The sequence below is a fragment of the Symphalangus syndactylus genome, chromosome 6 (assembly GCF_028878055.3).
Source record: "Symphalangus syndactylus isolate Jambi chromosome 6, NHGRI_mSymSyn1-v2.1_pri, whole genome shotgun sequence".
Lineage (NCBI taxonomy): Eukaryota > Metazoa > Chordata > Mammalia > Primates > Hylobatidae > Symphalangus > Symphalangus syndactylus.
This window is the reverse complement of record NC_072428.2, coordinates 130,275,417-130,288,085: the sequence shown is the minus strand read 5'-3', so window position 1 is coordinate 130,288,085 and position 12,669 is coordinate 130,275,417. Positions and strand designations below refer to the sequence as shown.

The following is a 12,669-nucleotide window of genomic DNA, read 5'->3' as shown; positions in this document are numbered from 1 at the left end:
GGGGATTCACAGCCAAAGAGCAGGATGAGGGGACAGTGGACGGGAAATTACTAATGGGAGACATCAAGCGTAGGCGATTCTTGCTAAAGACAGGCTAAGGGCTTAGACATCAAGGAAGCGGGGTGAGGTACTTGATCAGATACAAAGGGTGGAGGGATGACTTGGCAGGATTCTTTGCTAAGACTGGCTGGGCAGACCAAAGACAAGATGGGGGCCAAGGTCCAGGCCTAGTTGAAAAGAAGGCTCAGAGGAATCTGACTAAAGTTTGGTCAGGGAGAGAGCCTTTGTTACAGGTTGGTTGTCTTATAGTACGTTCCACACTGCAGTTGTCTTTCCTTTTCTTTTTCTTTTTTTTTGAGATGGAGTTTTGCGGTTGTTGCCCAGGCTGGAGAGCAATGGTGTGATCTCGGCTCACTGCAACCTCTGCCTCCTGGGTTCAAGCGATTCTCCTGCCTCAGCCTCCCAAGTAGCTGGGATTACAGGCATGCACCACAACGCCTGGCTAATTTTGTATTTTAAGTAGAGACGGGGTTTCTCTATGTTGGTCAGGCTGGTCTTGAACTCCCGACCTCAGGTGATCCACCCCTCTCGGCCTCCCAAAGTGCTGGGATTATAGGCGTGAGCCAGTGTGCCCGGCCTTGCATTTGTCTTTTCATCCTTTTGGTGAAACTTGTTCCTCTATCACCATTAAGTCATGAGGCTTGATCAGATTCATGTTTGTCACATATGGCAGGAATAATTCATAGCTGGTAGTATTAAGTATTTCAGATTACATCACATCAGAAAGTGCATAAGTGCATAATAGCTGCACTATTAGCAATGCTTAGTTGTTGTTGTTTTTATTTTTATTTTTGGAGACGGGGTCTTTCTCTATTGCCTAGGCTGGCGTGCAGTGGCATGATCATAGCTCACTGCAGCCTTGAACTCCTGGGCTCAACAAGTCCTCCCACCTCAGCCTCCCTAGTAGCTGGGACTGCAGATAAGTGCCACTCATGCCTGGCTAATTTTTTATTTTTTGGTAGAGAGAGAGTCTCACTATGTTGTCAAGGCTGGTCTCGAACTCCTGGCCTTAAGCAATCCTCCTGCCTCAGTCTCCAAAATTGATGGGCTCACAGGCATGAGCCACTGTGCCTGGCTGAGTCTGATCACTTTGGTAAGGTGATGACCACCAGCTCTCTCCATTGTAAAGGGCAATTTTCCCCTTGGTAATTTGCAAGTCATCTGCAGGTAATACTTTAGCCCGATGTGAATATCTTGCTCTTCAATAACCTTCTGTCCAGTGGTTTCATCAAAAATCTTTATTTAATTGGGGGTTGCCAAATAGTGATTTCCAATTCTATCATTCCTTTCAGTTTTATTAGCTGGTATTTCCCTTCCTTTATTCCTTGTTTTGAATATCACTAGAGATTTTTAAAAATTGTGTTATCGCCGGGCGCGGTGGCTCACGCTTGTAATCCCAGCACTTTGGGAGGCCGAGGCGGGCGGATCACGAGGTCAGGAGATCGAGACCACGGTGAAACCCCGTCTCTACTAAAAATACAAAAAATTAGCCGGGCGTGGTGGCGGGCGCCTGTAGTCCCAGCTATTCGGAGAGGCTGAGGCAGGAGAATGGCGTGAACCCGGGAGGCGGAGCTTGCAGTGAGCCGAGATTGCACCACTGCACTCCAGCCTGGGCGACAGAGCGAGACTCCGTCTCAAAAAAAAAAAAAATTGTGTTATCAGGCCGGGCACGGTGCCTCACGCCTGTAATCCCAGCATTTTGGGAGGCCGAGGCGGTCAGGAGTTTGAGACAAGCCTGGCCAATATGGCGAAACCCCGTCTCTACTAAAAATACAAAAATCAGCCGGGCGTGGTGGCGCGTGCCTGCGGTCCCAGCTACTTGGGAGGTTGAGGCAGAAGAATCTCTTGAGTCCGGGAAGTGGAGGTTGCAGAGAGCAGAGATCGTGCCGTGCACTCCAGCTTGGGCAATAGAGCGAGACTCCATCTCAAAAAAAAAAAAAAAAAAATTGTGTTATCAACTATAGTGAGTATTTATTTTGATGTTCAGATTGACCTAAATTTGGCCAGTAAAATTTCCTTCAAGCTGGTTGCCATCTTGGAACACTTCTTTGTCTTCTGGCACAATTTGATGTCCCAGGCTCACTTTCCCTGCCCCAGATTGGGGACCCACCATTTTTCCAAGGGGCAGAAAACATGGTCATCCTCTCAATTACCTAGAGTAGTGGTATCATATTCCACCAGCCTGGCCAACATGACGAAATCCCATCGCTACTAAAAAAATACAAAAATTAGCAGGGCATGGTGGCGGCACCTGTAGTTCCAGCTAATTGGGAGGTTGAGGCATGGAGAATCGTTTGAACCCAGGAGGTGGAGGTTGCAGTGAGCTGAGATCTTGCCACTGCACTCCAGCCTGGGTGACAGAGCAAGACTCTGTCTCAAAAAAAAAAAAAGAAAAAGAAAACAGAATAATGGTATCACATTCCTTACCCATTTAAAATTAGCTTAACAGTAGCTAATGTTGATCAAATGCTGGGCACTGGGCCACATGTTTCCATGCATCCTCATTTAATTCACATGTTAATTCTTTACAGTAGATTATGTTACTTATCCCTATTTTACAGATGAGGAAATCAGGGTGTGGAGAAGTTAAGTAAACTGCCCAGGTCCTCTCAGCTGGCAAGAGGAGGAGCTAGCAACTGGAACTCTAATCATTCTGATGCCAAAGCCCAAGCTTGGAACCACCATAATCTATTGACAATTTGGCTACAAAAGAAGAAAACTCCTTAAGCAGCATTGAACCTGATAATATCTACATTTTTAAAAACAAAAACCATGCTTTAAGGTAACAGGTATTAAGCAAAATTTAGGGAAAGAAATCCTTGAGTACAATCTGGAAACTTTCTCATTAATTCCCTTTTTTTTTTTTTTTTGAGATAGAGTCTCACTCTGTTGCCCAGGCTGGAGTGCAGTGGCAAGATCTCAGCTCACTGCAGTCTCTGCCTCCTTGGTTCAAGCGATTCTCCTGTCTCAAGCTACTCTCCTGAGTAGCATGCGCCACCACACCCAGCTAATTTTTGTAGTTTTAGTAGAGATGGGGTTTCGCCATGTTAGCCAGGCTGGTCTTGAACTCCTGACCTCAGGTGATCTGCCTGTCTTGGCCTCTCAAAGTGCTAGAATTACAGGTGTTAGCCACCACATCTGCCTCTTTTTATTTTTTTGAGACAGAGTCCTGCTCTGTCCTTTCTCATTAATTCTAAATTGCCAATAATCATAGTTTAGAATGATCTTGATCGACCCAGAATATGAGGAGAAAGCTTTCTTACAACTCAGCCAGAAGCCTTGTCATGAAGTGAATTGGAGCAGGGACTTCGGGCCAAGGGAATGTTGAACGCCCTTCCAGCTTCTCACCTATAAGTCTTTTCTGTGCTTCTGGGACAGTCCATTCAGAACTTAAGCTGTCCAGGGTAATGAAAGTGTTAGTAGGGAGAAGAGAAAGCTGCTATGATTATGTAACTATGCCAGGTTGTCTTTGTCATAGGGTGCTGGGGAAGGGGATAGGGAGGGGGACACTTGCCAAACTGGGGGCTGTGACTGCTTGGACAAAGGAGCGCCTTTTTCTAATCTGCACAGAGGTGCAGATAAGCACTGCAGGCTAGTAGAGGCCCTAGCTGAGTCAAGTTCTTTCAGTTTGAAGTTGACTGTTCTAGGTTCAAGGGTGAATGACTTTCTATTATCTCTTAATGAGAAAAAACTTCCTTCTCCCAACAAGAATTTCCAGTTGTGGTTATTAGCCTAGGTGTAACCGAAATTGAAAAGTAATTATATTCCTCTTAGCAGCTAAGGTTGCCCCCAGCAACCTGCCCGTTTCCTGCTGTTTCACTCTTAGGAGGACAGTCTTTTGCCTTGTATTCTTTCTTTCCCTTCTCCACATTGACTTCAGGGTCCAGTTTTAAGCCCCAGACCTGTTTAGTAACTAGCTTTAATCCCAGGGCACCAAGTCTCTGGGCTCTCCATGCTTCCTCCTTCCCTTCCTGGGTCTTAGCCAGAGCAGGGAGCACTACCTTCCTGAGTACACAGAGCAGTGGTGAGAGGTGTCCCAGGGAGCCATCTCAGGGAACCCATTAAGATAAAGGGGAAGAATAAACAGAAGCAGATGTTCCTTCAGCCCCAGTCCCCAGCCCACTGAAAAACAGGAAGCTGGGGTGGCAGCTGATAAGTGCTGTCTCCAGGGCTGGGCCGGGACTTCTTGGAGCCAGGGGCTGGGTTGGGTTTCTCAGTCCTGATCTCTCCAGGACAGTCTCTTTTTTCTTTTCCTTCATTACTAGGGGAAAGCACAAACACAGTCCCCCATTACCACAAATTATGCAGTTGAGGTCCCACTTTGGGGAAATTGTGAGGGTCAGCCCATCCAGAGTACAATGGATGAGCCTTGCCCTGGGAAAATCATTGTTTGTGATCCTGTTATCTCCCCCACCAGGTAAGTATCTCCAGGCCAATCTTATTTCCCTTCCACAGGGACAGGTCAAAGGCACTTTCCCTCCATATGAATACAAATCAAATGTATTCACATTTTATCATCAATGCCTGCGGCCACTCAAAATTCAAAAGATGGGGCCGGGGATGGTGTCTCAGCCTGTAAAGCCAGCACTTTGGGAGGCCAAGGTGAGTGGATCACTTGAGGTCAGGAGTTCGAGATCAGCCTGGCCAACATGGTGAAACTCCGTCTCTACCAAAAATATAAAAAACTAGCCCTGTGTGGTGGCAGGCACCTGTAATCCCAGCTACTTGAGAGGCTGAGGCAGGAGAATCGCTTGAATCCAGGAGGTGGAGATTGCAGTGAGTCAAGATCGTGCCACTGCGCTCCAGCCCAGCCTGGGCGACAGAGACTCTCTCAAAAAAAAAAAAAAAAAAAAAAAAAAATTTCAAAAGACATGAACTTCCAAAGTGGAGACTGCACACATGCACACATCTACACACACGCACACACAAATGTACACACACATGCATGCACATTATGCATGTACATACATGTGCACCCACAGACACATACCATACACGTGCACACATGCCACACATGCATGTACACACGTACCATGTACATGCACATACACATACCAAACACACACACACGTGCACATACAAGCCCTCATCTAGGCTGAGATCTAAAAGCCCTGCGGTTGGCTGAGTGCGGTGGCTCGTGCCTGTAATCCCAGCACTTTGGGAGGCTAAGGTGGGCGGATCACCTGAGATCGGGAGTTTGACACCAGATTGACGAACATGGTGAAACCCCGTCTCTACTAAAAATACAAAATTAGCTGGGCATGGTGGCGGGTGCCTGTAATCCCAGCTACTTGGGAGGCTGAGGCAGAAGCATCGCTTGAACCCGGAAGGTGGAGGCTGCAGTGAGCCGAGATCGCGATGATTCCCCAAAACACCACAGTGCACCCTCCATAAAAGGGGTTGTCCAAGCCTGGAGCTCTCTGGGTCTGGGGTTTCCCCTCAGTACAGTGAGGAGTGTGGACAAGGAAACTTCTAGGACCTCTTCCTGTGCTCCCACATCCTCTGGCCCTAAGGGCTGTTTTCAGCTCCCCACCCCCATATCCCGAAGGATCAAAGGAATCGAAACTTAAGGAATTAGACCTTAAGGCTGTGGTGGCTGGGCTGGAGTGGGTGGTGCTTTGCCACATACCTCTGGCATATCATCCTACAGCAGTGTTTCTCTTTCAAAAGAAAAAATTATTGCGGTGGCTCAGGCCTGTAATTCCAGCATTTTAGGACACTGAGGCAGGTGGATCACCTAAGGTCAGGCATTCAAGACCAGCCTGGCCAACGTGGTGAAACCCCATCCCTACTAAAAATACAAAAATCAGCCGGGCGTGGTGGTGGGTGCCTGTAATCCCAGCTACTTGGGAGGCTGAGGCAGGAGAATTGCTTGAACCTGGGAGGCAGAGGTTGCAGTGAGCTGAAGATCATGCCATTGCATTCCAGCCTGGGCAACAGAGCGAGACTCCGTCTCAAAAAAAAAAAAAAAATTATTGTGGACCCCAAGCTGACGAAATCTTTAATGTTACCCAAATATATGCATATTAAAACCTTGGTATGCACACCTTGTGTTGTTAGGTAGTCTATGATCAGAAAAGCCAAGCAGAAAGGAAGGGAGAAGTCAGGGTGTCACTCTGGGCCCCCAACTTCAGGCGTGTTTCCGTCAAGGGCTGCATTTCCCCCCTTGACAGACCCACCATAGCTCTGGCTTTGGTGGGTGATCCCTGGGTGCAGGGAAGCCCGACCCCTCCTTCTGTCCCCATTCATAGAATCCTGGACTGGCTAGGGGCCTAGAGAGATCACTAAGCACTGCTGAAAGGCAGAAGACCAACTTCTAGACACAGGCACCCCGCCCCCACCTTCTCTCCCTCCAGCCTAGGGGTGGCAGTCACTTCCTGCTGTTGTAAACCCCTGGGCTGCCTCAGCCTCTACTTTTTGGATCTTTGGTTTATTTGTCCTGGGTCCTAGGAAGGAGGTGAGGCAGCACTTCCTAAGGACGGGGAGTGCAGGTGGCATAGGCAAGATGCCCGCAGAGGCTGATCCGGGCGTGTGCTCAGCACAGCAGCTGTAAGAGGAAAGCAGGGCTGGGCCAAGGGAGAAGGTGAAATGTGATGCACTTGCCACCAAAGCCCGGCCCTCCATCCCATGACGAGTTACAAAGCCCTTCGGAGTTGTCTTGAGTGGAGGCAAGGGGCTGGGTTTTTGCACCCCACTCCCCATATCCAGGCTGCCCCGGAAGGAAGCCACCCTTGGGCCAGGCAGCCTCCTTCAGGCAGGGCTATTCCTGGGAAGACACTGGCGGTGAGCTATCAGCAGTCGTATCCCAAAAAGGAACCTGGGCAGAGGCTGCAGAGTCGGCCACCGCATCAAAGCCCAGCTCTCCTTACTAGCTGTGAGACCTTGACCCAATTCCTCATCCTTGTTTAGCACGCAGTTCAGTTTCCCCATCTGTAAATAGGGAGGCTGTGAAGATCAAATGAGACCATGTTCCCATAGGGGACAAGAAGCCCACCCCCGGCTGGCTTCCCTCTAGGGAGCTACTGCCAATCCCTTTGGCCAGTTTCCAGGACTCTGCTTCAGCCACCTGTATAAGGGGGTGGGGACCCTGTGTAATAAGGTCTGTGCCAAGGTGTGGCCTTCCCTCCCACATCCTACTCTCAGGGGGTGGATGGATCTTGCTCTTCTCACTGGCTCCTCCAGCTCTGGGGACAGAACAAGGACGCCGAACCAAGGTCCTCTTGGAGCCTGTCCTTCTGGCCTCCCTCATCCTCCCCACATAAGCACTGGCAGGTTGGGCCCAAGCATGGCCAGGGAAGGGAGAACCTCTGGATCCTGGAGTTCCGAGCCTTAGCTGTGCCATGCAGCCCAGAGCCCTGCCCGGAGTGGAGTGTCAGGCTCTGTGCCATTTGCCTTTATCCTCTGTGTGTGCCAATCCCCAGGAACCCCACAGGAAGGAAGGGGTGGAAGAGCCAGGGCAGAATTCCGGCATTCCTGGGTCCCTTAAATCCCACCTGCACTCTCAATAGTAGAAAAGATGGGAAGATATAAATAGAAAGCAGTGGGGGTGTGGGGGAAGGTCAGCAGCATCCCAAACTGCTTCAGGGCCCCCAGGGACTCAAGGAAATTTGATGTGAGTTGGAAAAGGTCCCTCCTCCGGGTGGATGCACACCCACGATGTGCAGCTTAGCCCACAGATGGCACCTTTGTGCAAACTAGAAAAAGCCCCCAGCCCTCCCTGTGTGGTTGAGGTGCAGCGCCCAACCTGAATGAAGTTTCCACGGGATGTCACAGGCCCCTTGCACTGCCAGTTTTCTCAGCACACACGAAATTGAAGGTATAGCCTTGGGTTCTGCACATTTTGTGTGGCTTATGTGCCAACTGGGACAATCCGGTTATATGCCACAGAGCCCATCTTCCTAGATATCAAACATCTGTCCATGCCTTACAGCCTTTGCTGTTGCTCTCTGCGATGACATTCATAGAATCCTGGACTGGCCAGAGGCCTAGAGAGATCACTAAGCACTGCTGAAAGGCAGGAGACCAACTTCTAGACACAGGCAGCCCAGCCCGGCAGCCTTTTCACCATGTGTGTCCAGCCAGGCTCACTGCTGCTCTGAGCCCACGCCTGGTAACTCTTGTTTTCCATGGACGTGGACAACAGCACCCTGCCCATGAGATGTGTCGCTGCAGGGTGGTGTGGGTACGGCAACGATCAGAGCTGGGAGACCTCAGTCTGCATTTAGCTAGATTTGTTGTATCCACCCAGTATTGATCCTTATGGCTTTTCTTGAAAAAGTGGATATGGCCACAATGGGCCTGCACTCCTTGCTGGTACCACATGGCTGAAGGGGAGTTGTGTCCTCTCTGGTAGCACCATAGGAGTGGTCATAACCCCAGTCTAATGGAGAAATAGTCCGTTATGTATTCCAGAGGCTTCTGGCCTTTGTTTGAGTCCTGTATCATTTATTGCCTGTTAGACTTTGAAAGAGCTACTGCTCTGTGCCTCAGTTTCCCCATTTGTCAAACACGATGATGAAATAATAGCACCTACCTTACAGGATTGCTATAAACATTAAATAAATGCATATAACAGCATGTAGTACATAATCATAATCACTAAATGTCAGCTCTCATAATGACAACAGGCGAGGTCCCCATGGATAGTGTAGACATTAGGTAAAACATCCACAAACATCATTTCCTTGTTTTGATGACCCTCGAATTCCCAGCAATAGATGGTAGCTGGCCTACGGAAAACCGAGTCGGGAAAGTCAATCATTCCTGTACGAGGCCCCTACCCCGTCCCCCAGTAATAAGGCAAACTTCCAGATTGCCAGGGGCGCCGGGCACGGTGGCTCACGCCTGTAATCCCAGCACTTTGGGAGGCCGAGGCGGGCGGATCACAAGGTCAGGAAATCGAGACCATCCTGGCTAACACGGTGAAACCCCGTCTCTACTAAAAAATACAAAAAAATTAGCTGGGCATCGTGATGGGCGCCTGTAGTCCCAGCTACTCGGCAGGCTGAGGCAGGAGAATGGCGTGAGCCCGGGAGGCGGAGCTTGCAGTGAGCCGAGATCGTGTCACTGCACTCCAGCCTGGGCGACAGAGCAAGACTCCGTCTCGAAAAAAAACAAAACAAAACAGATTGCCAGGGGTTGTGGGTGCCGCCTTGGCTCCTCGTCTTGCCCAGCTCAGAACTGTCTCTGAGATGGGCATGCAGGGACGCACTATGGACAACCAGTCATGCTCCTTGTCAGCAACTTCAAAGAACATTGCCCATATCCGAAGGCCTCTTCGTTCCTCTTCATAAGTCATTAGGGGTCTGTCAACAGCTAAGTCCCCCAAGACTTTTTATTTCCAGCTTGACTCCTGCTTGGGATAATGAGTTCTATGATCCTACCGCCCACCAAGTGAAGGAACATTTTCTTTGATTATTCCTAAATATAACTGTCTCATGCTTTAAGCAGAGCACCCCCTCCCCGGTTCTCTTTCAGGATTTAGTGAATGAGTTCAAGACCACCCTAACCATAACATCCATGATTAAACAGATGTTCTTCCTTCTTAGCCTTTATCTTTCCAAATGGAAGAACCCTTAACACGTGACTGCGTTTTTACGGCAATTTCACTATTTCCTTGACGATTTGGTTGCTTCTTTTTTGAGTTTCTCATGGTCCTTCTTCAAGTGTAGTAAGCACACAGGACAGAAATCCCTCTCCAACCACAATCCCTCTCCATCTGACTAACTGTATATTTTTAGTAGAGATGAGGTCTTGCTATGTTGTCCAGGCTGGTCTCCCTTATGCCACATTCTACTCTGCTTGGATGAACTTCCAAGCACAAAATGAGAATTTCAGTTCAATATGTGCAAATCACAGTCACTGTGTTGAAAATAACTGGAAAGAGAAGGGATTGGGAGTTGGTGAGAGAAAAGGGTAAAAGCTGTTGGCAGAGTGCTATCAGAAACATTTTTCAGAGAGGTGTGGGAACAATAAAAGCAGGTGAGGTCTTAGAACTCCAACTCTGCACTCTATCCCAGAGCCAGCACACACAACTGGGTATCCCACCCAAAAACGCCCTCCAAGAGGGAAGGCAGGGGCTGAAATTCAGCCCTCACCCACTCACTGTGCTCCTGGGTGCTGGGCTACAGCAGCCAGCAGGAGTGACCTTTTTTCTGATTTGCACAAAGGCACTGTGTGGACCAGCAGCAGCCCTGTCCATTCCTGCATCCATCACTATGGGGGCAGCTGTGTCCCACACACAGAGAGGACAGAGAAACCCAGGTCAGAGCTAGGCACTGGGTCCTGATATGCTCTGGAATAAAGTTTTCATAGTCATTCATCCAGTGAATATTTATTGGGCATCTACCATGTGCCTGGCACTGTATTTTTGTTTTTGTTTTTCTTGAGACAAGATCTTGCTCTGTCATCCAGGCTGGAGTGCAGTGGCATGATCACGGCTCACTGCAGCCTCTATCTCATAGAATCAAGTGATCCTCCCACCTCAGCCTCCTGAGTAGCTTGGACTGCAGGCACATACCACCACACCTGACTAACTTTTTATATTTTTAGTAGAGATGAGGTCTTGCTATGTTGCCCAGGCTGGTCTCGAACTCCTGAGCTCAAGTGATTCTCCTGCCTAGGCCTCCCAAAGTGCCAACACTGTTTTAGGTGTGGAGAAGACAGTGGTGGATCAGACAGAACTGATTCCCGCTCTCAAAGAGCTTTGAGTCAGGGGAAACAAGTTAACAAGGTCAATGTAGACACCATAAGTATCATAATGATCCAGATCAGTGGTTGGCAAACTATGATCTTTAGGCCAAATCTAGCCCTTGGCCTGTTTTTGTAAGCCCCGTGAGTTAAGAATAGTTTTTATATTTTTAAAGGGTTGTTAAACAAATTCAACAAAAGAACCTTTAGGAGGCACACGAAGCCTAATTATCGACTATTTCATCCTTTACAGAAAAAGTTTGCTGAGCCCTGGTGTAGATAGTGACTTGCAATGGTAGGGTTATCTAGCAGACACTGCTGGTTGTCAACTGGTTGGATTATCTAGCAGACACTGCTGGTTGTCAACTGCCTGGATTATCTAGCAGACACTGCTGGTTGTCAACTTTACAGAACCCATCCGTATCTCCCGAATATATGGCAGCCTTGAGATTTGTGTAGGATGGGGCCTTAGCTGCTTAAGTCTAATCAGGGTTCTTTTAGCAGTGACTGGGTGCTGCTCACCAGCACATTTCAGGGATGCACCAGTGAGCACGTGAGATTCCCCTGGGCTAAATGATTGCTTAGGTGAAATACAGTGTTTTTTTTTTTTTGAGCATGGGAGGCAAGAAACTCTTTCTGGATGGGGTAGGATGTGCATGTGAGGCCAGGGATTGCTGCAGCCATTTTGCGCATGGCTGGTAGGTCAGCCTGAGGATTCAGTGACCCATGGAGGGAGTGCCCAGAGAATCACAGAAAAAAGGATCCAGGTCCCCACCATAACCTGGCTGCAGCCTGATTTTCTTTTGGACGTTTTAGTTCCCAAGCCAATAAATTCCATTCTGTGTTTACACCAGCTGGGGTTTCTTGTTTGTTTGTTTTGAGACAGAATTTTGCTCTTTTGCCCAGGCTGGAGTGCAATGGTGTGATCTTGGCTCACGGCAGCCTCCACCTCCTGGGTTCAAGCGATTCTCCTGCCTCAGCCTCCCGAGTAGCTGGGATTACAGGCGTGTGCCACCATGCCCAGCTAATTTTGTATTTTTAGTAGAGACGGGGTTTCACCATGTTGGCTAGGCTGGTCTCAAACTCCTGATCTCAGGTGATCCACCTGCCTCGGCCTCCCAAAGTGCTAGGATTACAGGCATGAGCCACCTCACCCAGCCTGGTTTCTTGTTCTTTTGACCAAAAGCATCCTACCTGACAGAGGTGGTCAAGAAAGAAGGAGGCTAAACTTGAGTTGAGATCTGAATGATGACAAATAACTAGCCATGTAAAGAAAATCTGGAAGAAAAACCTTCTAAGTAGACAAAAAGGCAAATACCATGCCCTGAGGTGGATGTGAATGGGGCGGATGTGAAAAGCGGGGTGGCCAGCAAGCCATAGGCAAGAAGAGACGGGATGAGGTGAAGGAGTGGACAGGGTCTTGGTGGCCAAAGAGAGGAGCTTAGATTTTACTCTAAACACATCAGGAAGCCATTGTTTCTTTATTATTATTTTTTTTAGATGGAGTCTCACTCTGTCGCTAGGCTGAAGTGCAATGGTGCGATCTCGGCTCACTGCAACCTCCACCTCCCTGGTTCAAGCGATTGTACTGCCTCAGCCTCCCAAGTAGCTGGGACTACAGGCGCCCGCCATCATGCCCAGCTAATTTTTGTATTTTTAGTAAAGAGGGAGTTTCACCATGTTGGCCAGGCTGGTCTCGAACTCCTGACCTAAAGTGATCCACCCGCCTCGGCCTCCCAAAGTGCTGGGATTACAGGCATGAGCCCACTGCACCTGGCCTGTATTGTTTAATTTTTAAACTGATTTTTACTTACATAGAGCAGTAAAGTACACAAAACTTAAGGACACAGTTTGATGAATTTCAACACCACACACACAAACATACCTCTATCATCCAGATCAAGAATGTTCCCAGCCTCC

General features: G+C 48.7%; 1 non-coding gene across 1 annotated transcript; it reads right to left on the bottom strand.

Annotated features, from left to right (window-relative positions):
* Positions 1-4,322: 4,322 nt before the first annotated feature.
* Positions 4,323-4,485, bottom strand: LOC129485620 (U1 spliceosomal RNA). Its single transcript, XR_008658749.1, has one exon. It is a non-coding gene; the product is annotated as a U1 spliceosomal RNA (small nuclear RNA).
* Positions 4,486-12,669: the final 8,184 nt, after the last annotated feature.